The following is a 24715-nucleotide window of genomic DNA, read 5'->3' as shown; positions in this document are numbered from 1 at the left end:
GGTTAGTCTGTGACTAAAAAACAGTGGCACCAGCAGTAAATTGCCATTTAAGAGCTCAGTTTGGAGGACAATAATACCCCCCCCCAAACACTGCACTCCTGGTCAAATCTTGGGGGTCCTTTTGGAGTGGAATTTGGAGCCCCAAGCTGGAGGCTGAAAGGTTAGGTCGCACCCAGCTGAAGCGTGTTGAAGCTGAGGGTGGAAGGCACCTTTATGGAGGGTAGGAGGAGAGGCAGGCAGTGGGATGAGGAAGCCTTGGACACTTGAACCACGGTTTACAAAAATGACAACTCGTATCGCGTGAGGCAAAAAGCTAGCTTGGGAACAGGAGTGTCCCTCTGTGGTCTGGGGATGCCCTGGAGGAGGATAGCAGCCCAGCTGCTGATGGCTGAACCCGGTCTCAGGTGGGGTGCTAGAGCCGGTGCATCTGCACTCACAGAGGCAGTCGCGGTCCGGGTGCATCAACCGCCAGGGCGGGGAGTCTCTGTTCAGCAACCACCAGCTTCTCTCTCTTCGCAGGCGGTGGGGCTGTAGGTAGCACCGTCCCAGGGAATCCGAAGAGAAGTCCCCTCACCTCCACTGACACTGGTCGTCTCTTCCACTGCAAGCAGAGCTCCCTGGTGTCCTTTCCCTCCTGGTGCCCCGCCCTCCCAGGGAGCTTGGGTCCCCGAGCCCCCACGAGGAGCGCGGGGGTTGGGGGGGAACCAGCCGGCAAGCCCTCAACGCCACAGCTGGAGCGACAGCCACTGCTGGGCTCAGAGACACTTAGGGAGGGAGGAGAGGGGGGTGGAGAAAGCAGGGCGGGAGATGCGGGGCGGAGGGATGGAGCCAAGAGGAGGAAATAAATAAATAAAACAATAACCTCCTCGCCAATAAGAGCGAGGGAGAGAGAAAGACGCGGCCAGAGAGCCACCGGTGCCAGTCCGCTCGCCTGTGACAGGCTCTCAGCGCGCGCGTGTGTGTGCGTGAGTGTGTATTCGCTGGGACTGGAGCTGGAAAGTTCAAACTAAACGTGTTGCTCTCCCGAGTGGCCGAGGCTCGCCACAGAGGCTTTGCCCAACTTCTCTGGGCCAAGTGACTGGCAGTGCCTGGCGCCCTTGGCGCGTCGCAGGCTGCTCGGCCCTGCGCCCGGGCGCAGCGGCGGCGGTGGCTCCGGTCACCCTGGGAGGAAGCCCGCGGCCAGGGCTGGACGCTCGCCCCGCCACATCGCAGACTCTCGGGGTCCTGGGCTAGCAGCCTTGCAACTGGAGGAAGGTACGTGACACTTTTCCTGCAGGAACCTCCTCTCGCCCAGCCCGCGTGGGTAGGTAGCTGTCTAGATGCTTTCCCTGCCAGGGGTGGTCACCACCATTCGTCAAACTTTACCTCCACCTTCACACTAGATGGTGGCAGCTGCGACTGCTCAAGCTGGTAAATTTGCTGATAGGAAATGAATGTGGGCAGTTGATGCTAGAAGCTATTCTTCCCATCTGAAGGAAGATTGCCTTTCGGATAGAATCGCACGTCTTACCTTCTGGGGGTGTCGGTTACAACGCTTTTGCCTGTGGTGCTTGTCAAAGGTTTCCTTGGCCCTTCATCTGGAAAAGGGCTTACAAGTTTGCAGGGAAAAATGTACGTGTAAAACAGGGGAAGTTTGCAGCCACTTGACTTCCAGGGAGGAGTAACCCTTTCTTTGCAGCAGTGGCAGCAGCAGCGGCAGCAGCGGTTTGAAAGAAGCAGCCCAGTTGGCAGCAGTGAAAGAGGCCTGACTGGTGGCAGCAGATACACTCTTCCAGTCTGGGGCTGTGAGAACGCAGGAAACTGGGGCTATCTTGTCCAAGAGTGCATTGACTCAAGAGCTGCTAAGACACTGCAGGGTCAGTAATCAAATGGCACCCTATCACTTGGCGAATCCTGTTGAAAGGGTCATGACTGTCCTTTGTGATATTTATGTTTCCTGACTTTCATCTTTTAAGGGTTTTTTAAAGTTATTTTGCATATGAGTTTCATTTCTGGGACAGGGGAACGGCTTTAGGACCTGCCATATAAATGTTGATAAAAATCATATGGTGGAAATAGTATTAAAATCTGCAGAGTAGCCTATGTCTTCTCTGAAATACTTCACCTACTGTGAACAGTATTTTCTCTGAGATTATAGACTGTTTCCCCCTTTCCTTTCCCTAACAGCAAAATAGGAAATCTTATTGAACAAAAGATTGTAAAAGTCATTATAAGTTTCAGAAGCTGCGTTCTTGAGCCCTTTGAAGCCACCTGCTGAATTAATTCATGTTAGTTTGAGAGGGACCCACTTGCTGCAGGAGATTTAGTCACATCCAGCAGATGGAGCAGTGCAAAACTGCACTAGAAGAAATTTAACACTCATTTATCCCGATTTACTCAAGTTGTTTTGTTTTGTTTTGTTTTTTTATAAAATGTATATGGAGTTTGCTTGATCAGCAACACCAGATTTTCTGTTGTCTTTGAAAAATGGCATGTCAACAGAAATATGACTAATGAATCACTGTGAAAAATTCAGTTCTGTTAGCTCTTTTTAACTTTCATAAAAAGCATTTCTAAAGAGTTTTTTAAATTAAAGTACAATTGGATCTATTCATAGGAAAATATCAGGTACATTTAATGTGATAGAATATAGTAAATAACATCTCTAGTAAAAACTGTGTTTTTGTCATGGCATGAGTAAAGATATAGTTTTAAAGACCTAGTGAGTGAGTGAGTGAATGTGTGTGTGTCTGTGTGCGTTTGTGTAAAAACTTGTACCTAAAATTAAGTAAACATATGCTCAATATAATTAAGTTTTTGTTTTGCAAACTTAAAGTAGGAAATAAGACTTATTTTCTAAAGTAGTTGAAAAAAGTTAACATAACTTTGTAGCTTTGCAGTTATTTTACTGAAATTTCTCTGAAATTATAGAAAATTTAGAACTTGTGTGGCTTCCCCACACCAATGAAGTCTCCAAATAGCAAGGCAAGTGTTTTTCCAAAGAAGCTGTTTAATGGCTTTATGTCCACAATTATAGTAGCAATAATAATTTGGAGTGATATTTGCCTTCCTACATAATTAAATACTTTATCTCATGTAATGCATCTGAGAAAATAACTATATAGTTTAGAGAGGGGGCATGCACTGCTCACTTTACAGATGGAGCAGAAAAGGCTTAGGCAGTGGCAAGAGCCATTCATTGTACTCAATGCTGGAACTTGTATTTAGTCAATTCCACCAAACCAGTGTCATTACAGTCAGCTTTCCCCTGAAGATTACAATGTGGTTCAGTATTTTGTCTAAGTAATCTGAAAGATACCAATTCAGTCTTATTTTAGATTCATAATTTAGTATTTAAAATGATACGGCTTTACATCAACTATTTTAAGGAGCACAGAGATATGTAAGACACCTTTGGAAAACTAGTACAAAATCATTTGAGTTAAATATGACTTCTATTGTGCATGCACATCCAAAACTACATGTGATTGTATTCTAAGCAATCAGATAGGTGAACAATCCCTAACTGTGCGTCCTTTTATTTCTGGTAGATTCACACAGCATCAAGAGGGCTTGGAACTCAATTCACAATGTGGCTGTCATTGTGAAGCCTCTAATTTGGCTCTCCATACGCAGAGAAAGTGATTAGAGATATTTCGAAACAAACCACCCCAAGTTTATGTCCCTCGTGCAGAAACGAGCTTCAGAGAAAAGTTCTGAAAGTTTAACTTTATTATTAATATCATGCTTATTTTCTAAGAAGATGGATGCATTTATGTTTGTTTGTACATTTATTATTAGTGGAATTTTGATTAAATTGTATCACAATGATTTTATGAATAGATGACGTTTCAAAAGTTTTTTTGAAAAGTCATTGCTTTAGTGCCTCCTTCCTACAGTAAAGTGACAATATTACAGGAGCTAACTTCATATTCATGGGAGAGGTAGGAGATTAATATATATATATGTATATATACATATATATATCTGCAAAATCAATAAAATACATATGTAGTTAGTTTGTAATGGGACACTTAACAATGTGAACTACACTGAAAAATTTTGGGAAATAGCTTAATTATTTATTACATTTTTATTTGAAAAACAAAGCAATTGTACATGAATATCTGTTAAATACTCTCTAAAATTAAAGAAAACTATGCTTTATAAATTAAAACTCAGGATGATGTTTGTACCTGGGGAGTCACCAAGTGTGACTTAAAACTCATTTCAATTCATTTATGCGTTATGTGCATTGTCTTTCATTCTCTTTACAGCTTTGCCTTCTTTAGGCATATTAATATTTCCTTCAAGCATCATAAAATGTAACTATTGAGCTTAGATATTCAATTGAATTAACCTTTTAATAACACATAAGAAGATAGAGAGATTATGAAAAAGCAATGATTTCTGAGTTCTCTCCAATACATTTTCCTCTAGGAGATAAACAGCTTTATCAGTTAGTGATGATGAAGCAAAAGTTGAAACCATTTGTCATTAATTTCTGTCTCATCAACTTCCTGTTGGATGTGTCTAGGTATAAGTTCTGGATGTCATGGCTCTCACCTAAAGTTTTTAGAATATGCCAGCAAACACAAAGTGTGGATATTTAAGAGGTCCGAGAACTCTATTATATCTTTTAAAAAGTTTCAGCAAATATATATAAGGAAAATACTGTAATATCAAAGTCAAACTTATATTAGACATAATCAGAAATTACAAATACATTTTGGAATAGAAATCTTAGCAGAAATGATGGATATTCCAAGGCTTATTTCAAATGATATTTTTAAACTTTAGCGTTAGTTTAACTAAATCTTTTATTTCATCACATTATTGTCACAAATACTTTAGTTTTAAGGAAATACTTTAAAACTCTGTTTTCTTGTGTAAAATTCTACTAAGAATGTAGGTTAATTTTATTTACAAGTGTATGCATGTACATATATTTTTGATTGTTAATGTGATTATATGGATTGCAAATGTATACACTTGCATGTATGCATCTGTAGATATTTAACATAAGTACAGTTTGATCTGTATGCTACTTTGTGATAGAATATATTTTTTTGATAACATGAAGAATCTTTAATTTATTTCTCTTTTTATTGTATTTCTTTTTTACATATACATTTATATTATTACACATAAATAAAATAAGCTACATATAGCCAGAAGAACCATGAAAAAAGCAAGGAATTATATAAATATTACATACATAGTGTTTTGGCTATTTGTATTTGTCAATCTTGAAGAAAAAAATCTTTTCTATTTCGGTAAGTCTAAAATTCTGAATGTAAATCAATATCTAGCATATCTCATCTCTATCAACTTAAAACATCTACCTAGACCTGAAAACATCTTAACCCTTAAATAACTAAGTTTAAGTGTAAGAGCAAACTATCTGGTCTTCAACCCCATCAGAGACTTGAGAAGGAATAAAACTTAATTACCTGAGTAAACCGAAAGTGCAGGTTAGCAGCTTCCAAAATGAAAAAAAGGAAAAAAAAATGACAGAAACAGTTTGCTGCCTGAACAGTCACCCAAAACCGCTTTTTAAAAGTTATTAGTAGAAAAATGTATATAAAAACTGACATCAAATTAGTAATAGGGATATACTTATCAGAACTTGATTACTAAAGCCTGGCTAGGCATAAATAAAAGGGAAAAAAAAGAAGAAAAAACATAAGGGGAAAAGACGTAACCACCAGGTACTACTAGAGGAAAGAGTGGTCTAACTAGTATTTTGATATTTACAGTGTTTAAAAATTTTTTTCATTACTCCAAGAAAGCCTCAGAGCATCAGTGTTATTTTCTATGTTGACGATGACTATTTTAGAAGTTGCGGATAGTGCAACTAGTTATCATGATTTTGTGTCTAAAGTAAGGAAGCTTTCTTTGTAAAATTGAAAGACTGAACGAACTATGGTGTTTGGAAAGTTCTGGCTGACTTGCTTCCGCAGACGCAGAATAGATACTCATGCTATTTTGCTAAGTGATTTTGCCAGGGATCTGAATCTTCTGTAGTGGTACGGTTAGCTCTACTGTATTATAAAGATTCTTGAAATGCACTTCTAGCATGGTGATCCCATTGGGTATATTAGAGTTAAGACAGTATTGTGAAAAATAAAAGACATTTAAAGCCACTGAATTGAATTTATAAAGCCCAGCAAGGCCATGACCACTAACATTTAAAATCAGAAAAGTATCACCTGGTAGTCTAGATTATGTGAGAACAATGACACAGAGGTAGTAGCTTTGCCATCCTGCATCATATGGTCCCTAATTTTCTGAATACATTTTTATTTTTACTTGGAAAAGAATAATTACTTAACTATGGCCATAAATATACATTTGTAAAAGGGTTGTATCGATATCTAATGTTTTCTGACTAGTGCAATCCATTGTACAATATGTGCTCATTAAAGAAAGTTTGGTCTTATCATCTGTTTAAAAGGCATATATTAGCAACTATATGATGATATAAGCAAGAAGTGATTAGATTTTTATGTCCAAGTAAAACTCAATAAAAATTTAGAAATTAATTCTCTTTGGATGATATAAAATTCTGTGATTATATATTAAGTAAATAAAATATTTTCAGCAAATTGAACCCTAGCAATAACAAATGTCAGTGCTGTGTATGTGTTTAGTATAATTAATTACTCACCATGTGCTGATGCTAGAATACAATAGAAGGAATGTAATTATGACTTGTTGAATGGGGACCACAAGATTAAACAGATTCAGTGTGGGAAATAGTCATGCTAACAGGCTTCCCTTAACTCAACAAGCCTGTTTCTAAACTATTCCACCTAAGTTAAAAATACCAATAAGTTCAAAAGTAATTATTTAAAGAGTAAATATCAGATCTAGTGCCCTTGAAATATAAGGGATCTCTCTGATTTTTATTCCTTCTTATCATCAAGTAATTAAAATTAATACACTGTTGTTTTCTGTTTCGGATCAAATATGCAAAGAAAATTTAAACCAGTAACACAAAGAAAAAGCTGATTCTGTGTTGGTAAACATTTAAGATAATAAGCTTTTTATTATCTTAAAAATATAGTTACTTTAATTTTATGTAATAATTCTTTCAATAATGGGTTCCTTCAAGATATTATTGAATAAACTGAACTATCACTCCTTCAGTGCTGTCATTCATGCATATGTTATCTGCACACAGCCCTCAAAATATATTTCTTTGCTGCATATATCATTTAGACTGCACATATTTTCTGAAAAAAAAAAAAGCACTCTAATCTGTTTATGCTTAGGGAATTTCTTGTCATGTCTCTCTCAATACTATCTTTTTAAAATGTAGTTGTTGTACTTTATAAATTTGAGAAAAACTATACTATTTGTTATTACCAAGATAATTTATGGCTGACTGCCCATTTTAAAAGTATATTTTCTAAAATTATTTGAGTTAAATCTTTGTACTTGTACATGTAATTAATACTATCACTTATTTGTGAGTGCTTTCTCTCTCAACAGGACTTTGCTTTGGACTTTATTTTTTTTTCTCTTTAAAAATATGACCATCCTTTCTATCCAAGTTTGATTTGCATACAATATTGAGAAAAATAAAACTCATACTTTTGAAAGAATAAAATTATGTTCAAACCCCCTTTATAATATAAAACACCTTCAATCAGGCTTAGTATGAATTGTATAAAAATGTTGCACGCAGAATGCTTTAACATAAATGTTTGACAATGATTTTATGAGAAGATTTTTATTAAATCTGTTGTTATGATTGACTTATTTGCTTTTTGAACGGAGAATGGGCATCTCATTTTATTTAGTTTTATTTGGAATCACTTTGTGATTACATTATAGATTAAACTAAAAAAATGAAAAAAAAACATTTTAAATGCTTTCAAGGATGGACTTAAATAACAATGAAGAACCTCTACAAAATAAAAGTTGTAATATTTGTGATAAGCAAAATTATTGGGTTTTCTAGTTAAATAATTTAAAGCACTGCAGCTGTTGAATCCATTTCAAATTATTTCAAACCTCCTAGTTAATCATATACTGACAATAATATTTGAAAATATTTTACTGAGAAATGTCAGAGAACATTGTTTAAAATAGGAATAAAGTATAAAATCTCTCAGTAAATAATGTGCTTTTAGGGAAAAGTAATAGAAAGACGTCTCAAAAATTCTCAAGATGTAAAAGCAGAAAAAGGTCAAGAGATAATGGATCCGAAGGCTTTGTATTTGGAAACATAGCTACTCAAAAATAGCCTCTACCGAAGAGAATAAAATACACTCCCAAAGAAACACCTACTCACACTGACAGTGTTATCAATATCTGAGAGTTGATTGTTTCAATGTGCAGGAGATACACACAATACAAACCAGAATCCCAAAAGAATAGTCCATAATGCTCCCAAGGGTGGTACACTCCAGAGAAGAAAGTGGGATGCTAGCACTCTGGTCTTAAAGCTACAGATATAAACAGTTGATAGCATTAGCACTGTCTACTAAAAGTAAGATGATGCATTTTATTTTACTATCCGCAAGCAAGCTGGAAACAATCTGTTTACTGTTGCAAACAGTCTTCAGGAAAAATTGTTGACTTTTCCAGCAAAATTCGGGCTCTGGATTGTTAATTTTTTATTTCAAATTCATACACAGATATATTGTGTAATACATCTCATTCCTGCGTGCATGTTGCTGCTATGAAAAGCCATCAATCCCAGATCTAATTATCATTGCAAGGACACATATTGTAAACCAAGCCCATAGGAGCAAAGTTACTAAAATAGTACATTATTAAGAGTCTCGATCAGCAACAACTGAAAAAAGGTCCCTCGCCACTTATAAACACTGTTCTTTTAAAACCCAAGGTGATGAAGCTTTCAGTGAAGTTACATTCCTCTACGTTATCTTCTATATGTCTGTCTGTCTATCCATCTGTCTGGCTGTCTATTTATCACCTATCTATCTATCATCCACCTATCTACTTAAGGTTTTTTTTTTTTTTTGTTTTTTTGAGGTACAGACTCAGTATACCATACTGGCCTGAAACTGAAAGCAGCATTCCTCCTCAGTCTCTGGAGTGCAAGGAGTAAATGTTTGATATTCACTATGCCTGTGAATATCCTCTATTATTATAGTAGCATCAAAGACCAGAGAAACGGTTCGTTGTGTAAGAATATTTGGCATGCAAGCAGACGGCATGAGACCTAGAATCTATGAAAAAAAAAAGCTGTCTGTTGCTGTGTGTGCCTGCAACTCCAATGTGTGCGGAGGAAGAGTATTCTGGGGATTGCTTGCCAGTCACCTGGGAGTAAAACAGCTAGATCTAGGTTAAACGTGAGAGAGACCCTGTGTCAAGACCATACGGGAGAACGGGATACACATCTGAGATATTCTCCTCTGGCTTTGATGGCCTCACTTAGAAGAGTGCCCAGGTGCAAACTGCACACACGCACATGCATGCACACACACACACACACACACACACACACACACACACACACACACACACACACTGCAAAACAAATGAACAAAAACCGAGAAACAATATGAAGAGATGAAAAATTACTAAGGGAATTTTAAAAAAAGAAGAAGCAAGAAGTAAAAATAAATATGCTTCAAAAGTATATGTGATATTTATTAATATTTTTAAATATTTATCTTCAAAGAACCCAAATATATATATAGAAAAATATATTCATAGGAACGAGAAAGATGAATCAGTAGTTAAAAGTACTTGTTGTAACACCTGATGAACTGAGTCTATGCTTGAACACATATGGTTGAAAATAAGACAGTGCTCTGAAAACTTGTTCTCTGACTTCCAGATGCTTCCCAGGCCATTCACACACCCACACTCACATATACATCAACAGATAAGTGAACAAATAAATATAAAGTAATAAAAATTCACAATCATCAAACGGAGTAATAAATATTTGTTTTTAAGTCATTCCTTAAAGTCCTTTACAGCTTCATGTATAATATATTTTTATTCTTTGCATCTTAATTTGCTGTTCTAAAGACTGTTTTCTTTTTTCCTCCCTGTAGGACGAATCCTATCATTAAAATCACTGTTCAGTATTTCTTTATAAATATGGCAAAATTATAGTTTCTAAATTACCATTGCAAAGTCTGAAATAATTTCTTTAAATATTTTAATGCTAATTAGCCTATGTTTGTAAGGTATCAGGGAGGTGGATATGTTTGTTCAGAATATACTTGTTGATGTCACAGGACAAAAATAAGGCCAACATTTCCTTCCTTCTACTTTTTGTAATCTAGGGATCAATTCTCGGTCAAGCTTGGCAGTAAAGTGAGTTCTTGCTGTTTCCTGAAATACTTCTTAAGATAATAATACATAAAAACAGAGATATAAAATAAAACATAGAGCACAGAGGTGTACAACAGGATGAATAAAAGAGACGTATCTATTTTTTTACGTCTCTACATTTAACATGACCTTTTGCAAAAAATGTCTAAAAATCAAAGTGTCATGAATATCTTTCTCACATTATCTTTTTCATGTCTGTGTGTTTGGTCAATGTATGGATTCTGCAGGCTTTATTTTAAAAGCCTCTCCACTTTGGAACTTTGAAATAACCTTGTCATGTTGGCAAAGAGGCTAAATTCATTTTAATTTTTGTTCATGGCTTTTTTGATATTCAAAAGCACTCCTTAGAATTAATCCAGAAAATAAAAAAATACAGAAGAGAGTATTTCCAATGTGGATTATTTCTCATATCTCTAATAATATAGTCATTTTACTAAACATTTTAGTAAAAATAGAAATTCCATAGTAATGTGATTGACTCATAAATTAGTCATTGCCTAGAAAAAATAACTTTTAAATTTAATTGTAATACCAAGTGCTGCTATAATATGAGATCTGACTTTTACTCAAAGCTTGTTTGATCTTTTATAAGTTATTAATATTTTCTTATTTCTAATTTTCTTATGTATAAAGCAAGTAATATTTAAGAATCCTTACAAGGCATTGTCATCCCACATCAATTTATCTTTGGAACATCTGCTTTTGGGTAAAATACAGTGGTATGCAAGAGTACATACCATTTTATATTTTACACTATTATCACCATGTGACATGACACCTACCACAAAGCTGTGAGTATTTTCTTAATAATTAATAATAGAGCCAATTGTTTGGACTGACACTCAAACTACTAATATTCTTGTATAAAAATTTTATTACTCACATGTTTTGTTATGTAGATCATAAGCTAGTTCACTATCTACTAAGGTCAAAAAATTTCTATATATCTGTGTCTGTGTATATACCAATTATACAGTTCATTCACAAGCAAATGAAGTTTTTATCAAAATGTATTATTGTCAGTAGATTTATAGTGTATGGAATTTAAATATTTTTGAATGTGAGACAACAATTTACCTCTTTTCACTGGTATTTGTGTGTGTGTGTGTGTGTGTGTGTGTGTGTGTTTGTGTGGAGGAGGGATGGGGGTGTTATAGACTATTTATGTATGTTCATGCGGACTGTGCAAGTGTCTTATTTCACTCTTTGTCTTAAAAATTTGATGTAGCAACTCTTTATGAACCCAGAGTTACTGCTTTGGCTACTTAGACCAACCAGGCACTCCTGGGCATCCCGTTACTGATGCTTCTCCCGCTTCTATGTGCTTCCACATGTGCCACACTCTACCCAGCTTCTATGTGGGCTCTGCACATCTGAACTGTTCTCCACCACTGGATTTTAAGATACATTCCTTCGCATACATAGTAATTCTTTTTTATATCCGGATGTTTCTCTCCACGTGATGTGAACCCACAAGTGAGATTTGCCGTTAATGCTGCCTCAGTGGTGATCACACCAACCTCTACCTGAGCCTCCCTCGTTCTCTGTGGACAGATTTCCCAGAATCAGTCTTCTGCAGAGCTTGCTTCTCTTCAGCCCAGCTCATAAGCGAATGCTTCATCTCTCCAGAAGGTCTTGCTTCATTGCTTGCTTCTTAACCGTGCATGCTTAAATTAGTTGTGGAGGAGCTCCAATATAGACAGCAAAAATTCAAGACAAACTTTCAACAGTGCATTCATTCTCTGTCAACCACGGTGTAACGATTCTTATCACCTGCTGTTCTCTTATAGAGTCAGCAAGCTGTGTAAAGTTCCCAGTGCACACAGCAGAAGCCTCAGGTAAGAGCGGAACTGGACTTTTCAGGATCCCAGGCACTTACGGCTTTCATCTTTACTCTTTGTCTTGTCGGTTGTTGTTCGTACTTAGTTTTTTTTATTATTATTATTAATTATATGATCTTTATTTGCTTCTACTGACTCCTTTAGTTTACCACACTGGGAGAAAAATAGAACACTTTATTTTTGGTTACCGCGTGTGGTGAATTAAAGGTTCCAGCCAGAAATTTCCTGGAAATATTTTTTTACTCCTACTCCGGGTCCTTATCTACCAGAGATGAACAAACTTGATCTTCCAAAGTTAACATTTCCTGTTTAAATTTCAGCTTCTTAGCTTGCTTTCCTGGAAGTTCACCCTTGGATGTACCCTGCCTAAATCCAGGTCAGAGTCTCCCACTTGTCTTTTTTTTTTTTCATCTTCTATGTAACCTTCAATGTTAAGATTAGCAGCCACATTGCCCATGACTGAGACATAACTCTGTTCCTGGCATTTCACCCACAATATTCTGTTCCTGTGATAATCATCCACATTATTACTTTTAAGAAGTCCAGATGTGAACATGATCATACAAATAGTCATAGGTTTCTCAACATTAGATATTCTTAGAGAATTAGAACTCTGGCTGAAAATTAAATACAATGTCATTATCACAGAGTTTTCTATGCGGGGTTGATCTAAGTTGCAAGGGAATTTAGAACTTTATAAAATAAAGAATGGTTGAGCAATATTACTGCAGATGCTCTATAAATACAAGTAAAGGTCATACAAAGCAACTAGGCTTATTGATGGAAACAAAAAAAATGTAAATCTCTAAATTGTGTTCTTTCTATAAAAGAAAACACATCTCTACTTGAATAGCACTGTGTGTGCCTGTGCGTGCGTGTCATATTAAAGGAGACATCTTTGTGCTCCTCTGTCCTGTTAGGCTTCTCTACCCTGCTAGCTTTGTTTGATTAGCAGGTCACTACCTGACAACTATGGTCCTTCCAGCTCCTTTGTGTTATATTGCTTCAAAGCCTGTTCAAAAGTGAAGCAGCCTTGCTGTAGACCCTGCCAGTCAACTTAATTGTAAAAGGCACAGGCAGGTACTTTCCTGGCACCTAACCTTTATGTAATTTTGACATTTTCTTCAGGTGTTCATTCAGACTTCCCATTCTGGTTTCAGTTAATTGGGAAGTTAATCACAAGAATTTCTTGATTGCATCTTTCGGAGATATGGAGAGAACCAATGACTGCTTTGAAAAAAGAGCAAAGCATTAGGGGGAAAAAAAGGAGTCACAGGAAATGTGGCTTTATTGGTTTCCTTGTACAACTGTAAAGAGTTACATAGACTGATGCCTTAAAAGACCAGGGATGTATTTGCTTGCAGCACTGAATGCCAGAAGTCCAACAGAGGCTGTCGGCGGATTGTATCTTTCTGGAAGTTCCAAGCTGGTTATTTCCATGGCACACTCTCCTGACTGTCATCCAAGTTCTTTGGCTTGGACCTGTGTGACCCCAGTCTCTGCTTTCGTTTTCATTTACCCTTCACTTCTTCATCTCCTTACTTTGCCAGCTTGTGTGAATCCGCTCTCTGTCTTCATTTATTGAATCTCAGGTCAGAGGACTTAGTGTTCATCCTGTATCCAAGATGATCTCATCTCAGCATCCTTAACATATTTGCATCCTCAAGATAATTAAGTCACCTTACTGGGTATATGAGGTCAGGATTTGAGGACGTAATGGAGGCACTATTCAGTCTTTAAGAGTGGAAAATTTGACCTTGGAACACAAAACCTTAATTTTGAATACATCATGGAAACTGGGTAACCTCCAGAAGTTGTCTCAAATAATTGACGCAAAGTAGAAATGTACTGATCGGAAGGGTTATAATTCTTCTCTAGACATAAGAGGCAATAGAGAAAACTGACTCAGAAAAATGAAACCAATTAAGCAATCTAGGGATAGGAGGAACCACAAATACAATTCAAGTCTATAACTTATAGTCTAACAGGACAATAATACTTTTCTGAGTGTCTAGGTGAGCTAATGACACCTCTGTTGGTAGTTTTGAGGCTGTCATAGTGTAGCGTCCATGTTTGCATCAGTTGTTTCTTATGTGGCAAGTTTTTTCCTGCAACTTCTCACATCTATCACTTAGAGAAATCAGAGGCTAAGAACTAAAATACAGCTGAGTTCTTCATCAGTTACCAATTTAAAAAACTTGAGTAGGCTGTTTATTTTCCTAGGACTTCAGTTTTTCATTTGAAAAAAATATTTTTTACTATTCTTGAAAATAAAAAGATCTTGTGAGGTTATTTGCAAAAAACTTTTTTTGTGTGAATTGAATGTTTTTCTCATGTCACCATCCAGATGATAGTCACAAGCCATTTGGTAGTCACTTGACATGCATTTCATGTTAATTGTTAACAATGTTAATTGTGATTGTGCATGTGAAAAATCTTATTACCTGCTTGTAATGCTTTCATTATTTTCTCACTATTTCTGTATAGTAGAAAGTAAAAACTAAATAGGTAAATTTATTTCAATTTGGGAGAAATATAAATTGACACATGTATGCATATATGGTATATTTTGAGTTTAATGTTTATATATTTTTAATCATAAAGATAGATTTAAAAATGCAAAACTATATTATAAACTAATGTGAAAATTAAAAACAAAACAGTTCTTAAAATTCTATCATGTTTGAAAGAATAACATGTAAGAATTCAATCTTTTATAATGTTCAATTCCACAAAGAGATTTAGATTTTAATAACAAATTTATTGTGAAATTCATAAACTCAAAATATATTGCAAATGTGAAATTTCTTTAAATGTATGTGTTTTGTTTAAAATTTTGGGGAAGTTGAGAGTGGCTTACCACTCTCCAAAATTTCACCTTAAATCCTAAAAGTTATCTTATATTATGATCTTAAAAAATTGAAAATGATAGAATTAAAATAGCACAACTTACTAAAGTATGAAAGAAATTGAAAGATAGACTGGGAGTGTTTGTGCTTAGCATACTATAATTTGTTCATAATCAATTAATTAATAATGATTAAGTTGTGACAAGTATGATTTTATCAACAGAATCAATATTATCATTCAGTACAAAAGTGTTAAAATATGTGCTATACAAGCTAACAAAATACACCTATATATATTGTGCTGTATACCCATGCACAAACTCAAAAAACACAAATAACAGTCACTGAATTATGAAGCCACCTCTCATGTAGTTTAAAAATAATGTAAACATATTCAGAAATAACTAAAACCAAGTAAAGAAGATAAAATGTAAATGAAAACTATTTAGAAAATACCAGGGCGGTAAATACAGATCAGTCCCTAAACAGCAAGTCTACAATATGTGGATTAGAGTTTTACCTCCAGCACCCTTTATATAAAAGCTGTTTCAAGCAACATGTAAGTGTAAACTCAGTACTGGAGAGGCAAGAGAATCCCTAGGGAGTGCTGGCTGTGCAATTTAGTAGAATCAGCAAGCTAGACATTCAATGAGAAAACTTGTCTCAAAATATATGTTGAAGGGGAACCGAGGAAGACAATAATGCCAACTTCTGTCCCCACATATTTTAATTATATCACACACACACACACACACACACACACACACACACACACACACACACTGCTATCCAAGTAAAGCTGTGTTTTGCTTTATAGAAAGAACAAAATTTTAAAGATTTACCTTTTGTTTAGGTCAATAAACAAAAAATGATTGTACAAACAGATATAGAAAAATATCATTCACATGTGCTGCATATAAAATTTGTATTTGTACATAAATTGTAAAATATATGTAATATCAAATTTTAAACATTTAATTCTCAAATTAAGGGTACAGTAAATGAATTATATTACTGAAAAGTCTAAAAAATAACCAGAATAAAACTAAAGCAAATTAAAGGAAGAGTTATATATGGTATATTATAGCTGTATATATAATTATAAAAACATTTATGTGAAGATTAATTAATTAAATATAATATATAAATTTAAGTGTAAATCCAGAAACAGTCTTCAAATTAAGTAAATAAAATAAGGAACATTTTACTTACAAGTACAGATGAAAACACAGAGAGGTAGAAGTTATAACTGAAAAATTAACTCAACATTGGTATAATTTGGAGGTCTATAAATCAGTAAAATTCCCTGAAAAAATAGTAAAATGCATAAATTTACAACTGCTTACATTAGTGTTGGAGTTACCTTAAACTAAGTGAACTATGTGTGGGAAACTATATGCAAATTCCTCTGGTAGTGTATATACTTAAGTTATTTTAAGTGCTGGATATTTTAAAGGAAGAAGATTTTCCTCATTAATAATACAATCTAATGTGACAGAGACAATGTAGTTTAGTCTAGTTAGATGTTTTAAGTTGATAATGACAAGATGTGGTGGAGATTGATTTACACTCAGAATTCTTGATGCAGCAAGATAGGGAGGTGTTTTCTTCAAGGCTGTCAAAGACAAATAGCTAAAACACTAAGAATGTAACCTAGATATATATATAACAAAAAACAACCAAACAAGCAAAAACAAAACAATGACAACAAAAACGTGATTTTTCTGATGCAATTAAGTAATACCATCTTTTTACGAAATAAAAAATAAATTCTTCCCCTTGAAAAATTTAGAATGATAATTAAAAATAACATTTGGTAGAACTAGAGAGATGGTTCAACACTTCCAGAGTACCTTGGTTCAATTCCCAGCTCTCAAAAGGTAACTAATAATCAACAGTGACAAAATAACCCTTATATCTATGGGTTTCTTATGGCTTCTGAAAATTGCATAAACAAAAGACACATGCATATGAAACATTGATGATATATATAAATAACTTTATATCTAATACTATATATAACATTATTATTTATTTGTTATATATAATGCTAGGTGTTATAATAATGTTTCATATTTTATATATAACACTATATATTATATGTAATTGTATATTTATATGTATTAAGTGAATTTTAATATTAGATGTCTATGTAGTATGAGATAATAACAAGAAAATGAGAAAATAAAAGGAATACTGCTAAAATATTCAAATATTCCAAAATTATAAAGAGTAACATAGTATTATTATTTGTGGAAAGCTCAAAGTGACTAAAACCTGGTTCAAAACACTCAACATTAATTGGCAATTGTCAAAAATCATGTAGAATATTTAAAGGTAATGATTCTATTTAGAAGTGTAAATGTGATAATTTAAAATATATGATGGAATCACAAATATATATTATGCAAGTCAAAAGTGTGTAGGACATAATTTTTTAAATAATAAGATGTGAATGAGTGAACATTCCTGAACTGTTGGTTCTATCTTCAGAATGTCTGTATCAGGTGCTTGTATGCGAAGTTGGGTGTGTGAGGTCTGGCTACCAGACTATTAGTCAGTTGTCAAATTGCTCCATGCCTGTGCTTCCCCACCTGCAAAACGATAATTCTGTAATTGCAAAGTTTCTTTGTTTTAAGATATAAATTACGTTAGCTATTTTTGAAGAAAACTTCATGTACAGTAAAAGAAAATAAATTCACTTTTTTTGTCTTTCAGTTATTACTAATTATTTCTGTGGGTAGGTAGAATAAGTGAAACATTAAAGACAGTAATTCTACAAATACTAAACTGATATTTCAGTAAAACTCAGATACATTTTTAATTTGCCAAGTGGTAATAAAGTATATGTAAAGAAAAATAATGTAAAACAGATTAAAAATTGTTTGGCAGCATCAAATAAAAGTTGTGCCCTTGTAAACATAAAGATTCATGATTATGGTTTTCTTTCTAAAATATGATGAGTAAGGAAATAATGTATACATCCAATGCTAGTATGTTGTAAAATAGATTTAACAGCAATCAAGCCAAGGTGGAAGTCCCTATAGAAAAGCTGTACTTTTTGTTAAACACTGTTCATGAATATATACCATTTCATCTTCTTTATTAAAATGGACATATTTTTACCTAATATTTTAGACAATACTATCCAATAATGTACTCAAAATCATATTTCTGTGATACAAATACCTTTTCTAAAATAGAAGTTATAGCAAGATCAATGGAACTGAATATTTCTTTTCACTTCAATTTTCGTCAGATGGTGACTATCATGAGCCACTTGTTGCCACACAGACCCTAGAACATTTGCGTTATATCTATGACTGAACAGAATATTCTCGTAACTAATGGGAAAAGTGTTTCATTTTAGCTTAAAATTCAAGGTCATAGACCATTCCTTTAGAGAAACAACACTTACAAGTGCTTGAGATGGGGATCACATCATGTCCACAGGCAAAAGCAGAGAGAATTCAAGGCAGACATGCCTACTGCTCAGCTAGCTTGCTTTCTTATACAACCCAGTTCCCAAGGTCTGAGGATGATGTCATCTACTTCTAGACTGGATCTTCCTCTGTCAGTTAGAAATGTTAACACTTCCTTAACGACATACTCATAGGGAAGGGTAGTCTAGATTGCCACTCATTGAGACTCCTTTCATGGGTAATCCTACATTGCCTCAAGGTAACAATTGGAAGTAGTCATCCTAGTTGTGCTGAGAATTAGTACAGGAAGACAGACAAGTACCAATGAAGGACGGTTTTGCAGAGATCTAGTAGTAGCAGTTGCTGTACATCATAGGCGATCTTTTGAATTACAATTCTCCCAATGCTGATGACTATTTAACAGGTTGGTGTTCCTGTGAAGGGTATTTATTTCTGGCTTCATGGCTTTTCAAACTCCATCCGTTCCCATTTAACTTAACTCATCACTTAAAGTTTGGTGAGTGAAGCCATTTTTTTTAAAATTTATTGATGACAACATATATAACTTGGCCCATCTTAGAGCGAAAAGGAGCCAAAAAGGATATTTATTAATTAGTCCAATATTTATTGATCGTTCCTCATGCACCAGGCATAGTGCCAGAAACCAGAAACTCGTGGAGTTTTCTTAGGATGCAGGCATATAAATAGATTAAGCAGAGCCACTAGTGCTTTGGGGAAGATTGTACCACCGGCACTTCCACCTTCTCTAGAAAAGGCATGGGATGCGACACATTAGTGGTGGCTTTAGTGCTTGAGAGTTGTGGGTGGGTGAGAGAGCCATGTGGGGATGCTAAATATCTGAAATTTCCACGTGGGGGCACTTCCTCCACGTTACTGCAAATTACTGTAGGTGGGTAATGGTATATGAACTGAGATTGTATAAACAAAGTCATATAAAGGTTATCCAACTGCAAGGAAGATGTGGAGCAAGTTCCGGCTATGTTCAGGAACGGGGTGGGGTGGTACTGGCTGTCATTTGGTCTCAGATTTATCAGGATTCCATAGAAGAAAAGGATCAGATAAATGTAGTGTAGGTATAGAGAATGAAAGTAGAGTCATGCATGGTTGAGCTGCGGAGAGTGGATGGGATGATAAGGGTGTGTGTCATGAGGGACACTGGTCCTGTGTTGAGACACTCTCAGCATCTATCACTTGACCTGTGCTCATGGTGTCACTGTCCATGATGAATCAGTTCTGTCTCCTGTCTTTTTATTTTACTCTTGTTTTTTTTCTTTCCTGTCATGATTCCTTGAAATGAAAAGCTATTAGATTCATCAAAGCATTTTCATTGGACATTTCTACCTCTACATTCAGATATTTTGATCCAAGGGCTTGTAAATAGAGACAAAAAAAAATCAGTCTTTTCAATAACCATATTTCATTATCCCCATAATAGCCTATGCACCAGCTTTACAGGAATACTATGATCTCTAAAACATATTTATTCAGGCCAGGAGAATGCTGAGTGGATAAAATTGCTCTTTCCAGCCTGGTGACGTGAGTTCTAGTCCTTGAAATCAAGAGAGAAGCCAATAAATTGGTGCAAGTCTGTAACTTCAGTATTCAGGCAGGGGAATCCCCGACAAGCTCCGGGTCCGACTGGGGCCTAGAACCTGCAGCCGACACAGGCTATGCTCAGAGTTGAAGGTGGGAAAGATTGACAGTTAAGTCTGCACTATGACTTTCATGTGAACACATGAGCACTAGACTTGTGTGCCTTCTTACATACAAACACACAGATTACATATCCTATATACATAGATGCTAGGGTGATCAAATAAAAAAATACATTTATTGTGCCACTGATGTCAAATGTCTAATATAGTATATAATCCTTTTTGCATTGTGAGACATTTCAGTTCTTTTTTCTTTCAGTTCAATTGGAATTTCACCCTTGAACAAGGAATAAACTTGCCTCATTCATAACTCCTATGTACTTTTTATTAATATTTGGAATAAATAAAAGATGAGAAGCCACTTGTAACTGTGGAATGGGCCAATGGAAATATTACATGGAAAAGGAAACTGTTCAGTCAGCAGCTTTCATAAAGTAATTTTCAGAAGATGATAATATGGCAAGGCGGTTGATATTATAGAGAATTTACTATAGGATTCAAATTCTATACTTTCTTGAGGAAAAAAAACATAGGCCTCAAACAAAATGTAGTATATATTAAACATAATGCAATGAGCACACTTTGAATCAATTTACTGCTTTTCATTTCAGCCATGATCCCATGCACTGAATTTCTTTTAAGAGAAAGATAAATATCAAGACTGTAATTGCAAAGCTCTGTCTTCCCTTGAGATGGTTTGCTATGAACATCTATTGATTTCTGCTGTGATTCTGAAGAAAGATATGGCATTGCCCAAAAGGAATTGCACTGCCATGGTTTGTTTTAGACATATGTACCAACATATTTTGCTTTATTTGATTTTTCTGTTTAATTAGATATATTTCTCTTCAATAGTTTACATTGAGGGGATAATCTTATTATGACCTCAATTGGGATCTATAACTCATTTTCATTAAATGCTGTTTTGCTGTTATCAACATAATTCTCAATTAATTTTAATTTTCCCCCTTGGCTGTGCCTTTCAATACATGTGATGCACTGATTTGTTAGTTTGGAAGCTTCTGGGAGAACGAATGCTTTAATAGTCCCAAAGAGTGTGAGGCGACCACATTTATCCTTCCAAGGAGTGCAAGTGACAGAAAGATTTGAAGCCATTTACCTCATGGAAAAAATATCTTCTTCACACGAAAATGGATGTTACTTAAAATTTTCATTGGTAGAAGACATACTATGTAAGTCCTGGTGAATAGAAAGTATACTTGAGTAATCTGGAAGGCTTTCTGTGAAATATTCTCATTTTACATTCCCACTATGCTTCCATAATAGACCTGACACCCTCTGTTTATGTGTGTTTGTGATCCATGGGCCCACGTGAACATATTTTAACCCCATTTCACTCTGTGTTATTGTCATCATTTTAGACGAGAATTTGGCAGAGGAATTATAGAATTATAATGAAAGCATTAGAGTTAGTAAACATCCAAGACAAAATATAAGCCAATATATGTTTAAGTTTTAAACCCAATTACTGACATGCCGGAATATAAGAATATTATAAGCAAAGGTATAAGTTCAATAACACATAAAACCTGAATGCTGTTTGAATGTTTAAAAGATGGAGTAACTGGGCTATTAGTTTTGGTAGACACTGTTCAGGCAGATGTCTGAGCATTTATCAAATTCCCTTGAGCTTTTTAGTAAAATTTCAAACTCAAAAGAAACTTAGCCCGTGGTCAGGCCCTTTCCCTAGCTAAACTAAAATCTAGTCTCCAAAGGTCCTGTCACTTGCTTTCCAAGCCACAGGATCTGAAAGAGCTCAGGGCTGGGGGGGAATTCAAATCCCAAAGCACAAGCACATTGGAATAAACATGAGGCAGATGGGAAGAATCAGACTGAACACAGTGAAAGAGAAAACTTTTTTAGAGAATTGAGTCCACTTAGGAATGGGCACAAAACAGACAACATGACAATCTTGTATATTCTTAAAATAGTATATCAGTTAGCCTAAGCTTTACCTGCCAGAAACAAGTCCCAAACTCCTCTTGACTTCCATGAAAATACACGATGCACTTTGAATTATCTCCATGACCCAGTGTAAACTTATTGCAGGGACATTAGCAACTTTAGGTGCGAAAACATAAATTAGTCATTTTCATAGGTTGAAGTAATTAATTCAGAATGCAGTTTGAAATTGTGAGAGAAATTATTTAGAACTGTTTTTAATAGCTCCAACTCCTGTGTGTGTGCGTGTGTGTTTGTGTGTGTGTGTGTGTGTGTGTGTAAGTTTGTAATTGCTCTTTCATAACTATCTTTAACAGAATGGCATGTGATATTTATGCTTAGAGTGTTTTTATTTTCAACTTTCATTTTTAAAATTAAACATCATGGAGAATGGGGCATATCTGTTTGTTCATTTCCGATCCATAGACGGCAGTGTTTTCCCCTTGCCATTCATTCTCACTACAACTTAGAAAACAAGCCTTAACCCTTTTTGGGAACTCTGGAAGGCTCTAAGCCAAAATACATCTCATGAATTGAAAGCTTACCACTGTGGATAATCACTCCATCGATGGCACCTAGTTCAGTTTCACATTAAGGTGCTTTATTGTGTGACATTCTCTTTGACACTCTCCCCTATCTGATTGGGATTCTTCAAGCCAGTGAATTACTTATTTGTGCATTTTAAAATAAATCCTGTCAAGACTAGTGACACAGGATTATTGTCTCAGGTACTGTGGAGCCTGAGGTAGAAAGGTGGTGAGTTAAAGGCTTGTTATGACTTCAAGTATCTGCATGACATTTCGAACTAGACAGCAAACCCTCATTTCAAAAGAAGAAAATGAGAGGAGCTTGGAATGTCGCTCTGCAATATAGCACTTTCCTAGAATGGGTGGAGGCCAAGGTTCCATTCTCAGAACTATAAAACCTTAAAAAATTAAAAATCAAACAGAAGAGCCAAAAAATTTAAGTTGTCTGAAAGTCAGCAATACTGGGCAGGCATTGGTGTTTTATTCTTGCTTTAAAAGTAATTCTGTTGACCTTAGATATACTGTTATTTCAAAAAATATATAATTCTAAAGAGGTGTGTGTGTGTGTGTGTGTGTGTGTGTCTCTGTGTGTGTGTGTCTGTGTGTGTGTGTGTCTGTGTGTTTAGTCCTATTGTTGTTTTCTCATTCCATTGTTCAGCTAGGTGGGGTCTTGTCCTTTTGGTGCCTGCAACGAAGCCACAGTAGTGCTGCAGTTAAATGTATATTATACACCAACTAAATCTTGGTAGTCATTTCCATATTAAAACAGTTCATTGGATTTATTTTTCTCTAGATTGCACTACTTTGGGCCTTTTTACTCCCCCTCAGCTCTTTTAAAATACTCTTAGATAGTTCTTTTAGGTGGGGATCTTACTATTGTTTATGTCTAGGGAGAAAGTTCAACAGTATTTTAATGATTTGTGGCTTAAAAATAATTTCTTTCAGGAGAATGAAGTAGCATGACGGCACTAGGCACAACTGACAGGCCATGCAGTAAAATGCTCCAGGGTTATTGTAAGCCCCATGGCCTATGCTGAACAGTTACTAAAGGAAGCATTACACTACTCTGAGAGTAAATGTAGGTCCCACAATAAAGAAGCCTATTTCCTTGTTGATGTTAGTGGAGAAATCCAAAATCATTTGTATTGGCAGAAATTCCCCTCAATTATAATTTGAGAATTGTCTTGAAATTTATAAGTGAAACTTTAATGTTGATAACTACAGTTAAGTATTTCTTCTATAATACCAGAACATTTTATAATATTAAAATGTATTTCATTGCTCGATTTGATTATTTACTTGATGGTGTATTCTTTTTTGAAAAAAAAAAAAAAGACCTAAACCTTACTTTAAACTTCTATTAATCTCTCACTAAGATATTTTCCAATTTTTACCTCCCCCTTCTAAGAGAAGGAGATTCAAATAATAGATATATTGTATTAGCAAAAATGATTTTTTCTACTTTAAATTAAGTTTTTCGGCATAGAATTTTACATTTCTTTTTTTTAAAAGATATATTGAGAACTGAAAAAAGCATTTGGAATAAACTCTTTTAACTCAAAACCACACTACACTACACTAAAAATTTAATCCTTGCTACTTACCAAAATAATATTTTATATTTGAAATCAAAGGCTCCCAGCTTTTAGAAAGAATTAGTAGGATCTTTGTAAACGTTGATTGAGCTAGTTATTGACCAATATAGTAGAAAGGATTAAGTTATTATGAAGTTATGCCTTCATTACATTTTAATAGAAACCTAAGAAAATGCAAAAATGGCAAATGTGGATTTAATCCTTTAACGGTCTTAACATCATTCATCATGAATTCTCTAGACCTAACCGGAGCGACGCAAAGTCAGGCATTTTGAAAGAAATATCAGAATGTCGACTATCCCCGCCGAGCAAAAGTCAGCCCCTGAAATCACTGAAGTCTACTTGTTTATAACTCCATGTAGAATCTTGAGTAACTAGAGGTGGACATCAAATAAACTCTTCTAAAAATTTTACCTTGCCCTGAAGTATCATTCATTTGAGAATGACTCGGATATATCAGGTTACATTTTTGAAAGAAGGCATATATTTCTTTATGGTAGCCTTCTTCTAAATAAAATATTCAACTTAAAAGTCCATA

General features: G+C 35.1%; 1 protein-coding gene across 10 annotated transcripts in view; it reads left to right on the top strand.

The window, feature by feature from the left end:
- Positions 1 to 904: 904 nt before the first annotated feature.
- The window catches only part of TENM3 (teneurin transmembrane protein 3), a 2605219-nt gene continuing 2581408 nt past the window's right edge, over positions 905 to 24715 (top strand). For 3 of the 10 annotated variants that reach the window (XM_084760481.1, XM_084760480.1, XM_084760467.1), the window contains exon 1: positions 905 to 1254. The gene's annotated coding sequence lies outside the window, so the exon portion shown is untranslated. The remainder of the gene's footprint in view (positions 1255 to 24715) is intronic. The other 7 variants (XM_084760484.1, XM_084760483.1, XM_084760482.1 and 4 more) reach the window with 3 other exon arrangements.

This window comes from Acomys minous, assembly GCF_964271855.1.
Source record: "Acomys minous genome assembly, chromosome: 15".
Taxonomy (NCBI): domain Eukaryota; kingdom Metazoa; phylum Chordata; class Mammalia; order Rodentia; family Muridae; genus Acomys; species Acomys minous.
The sequence above is the reverse complement of the archived record's forward strand: the minus strand, read 5'-3'. Positions and strand labels throughout refer to the sequence as shown.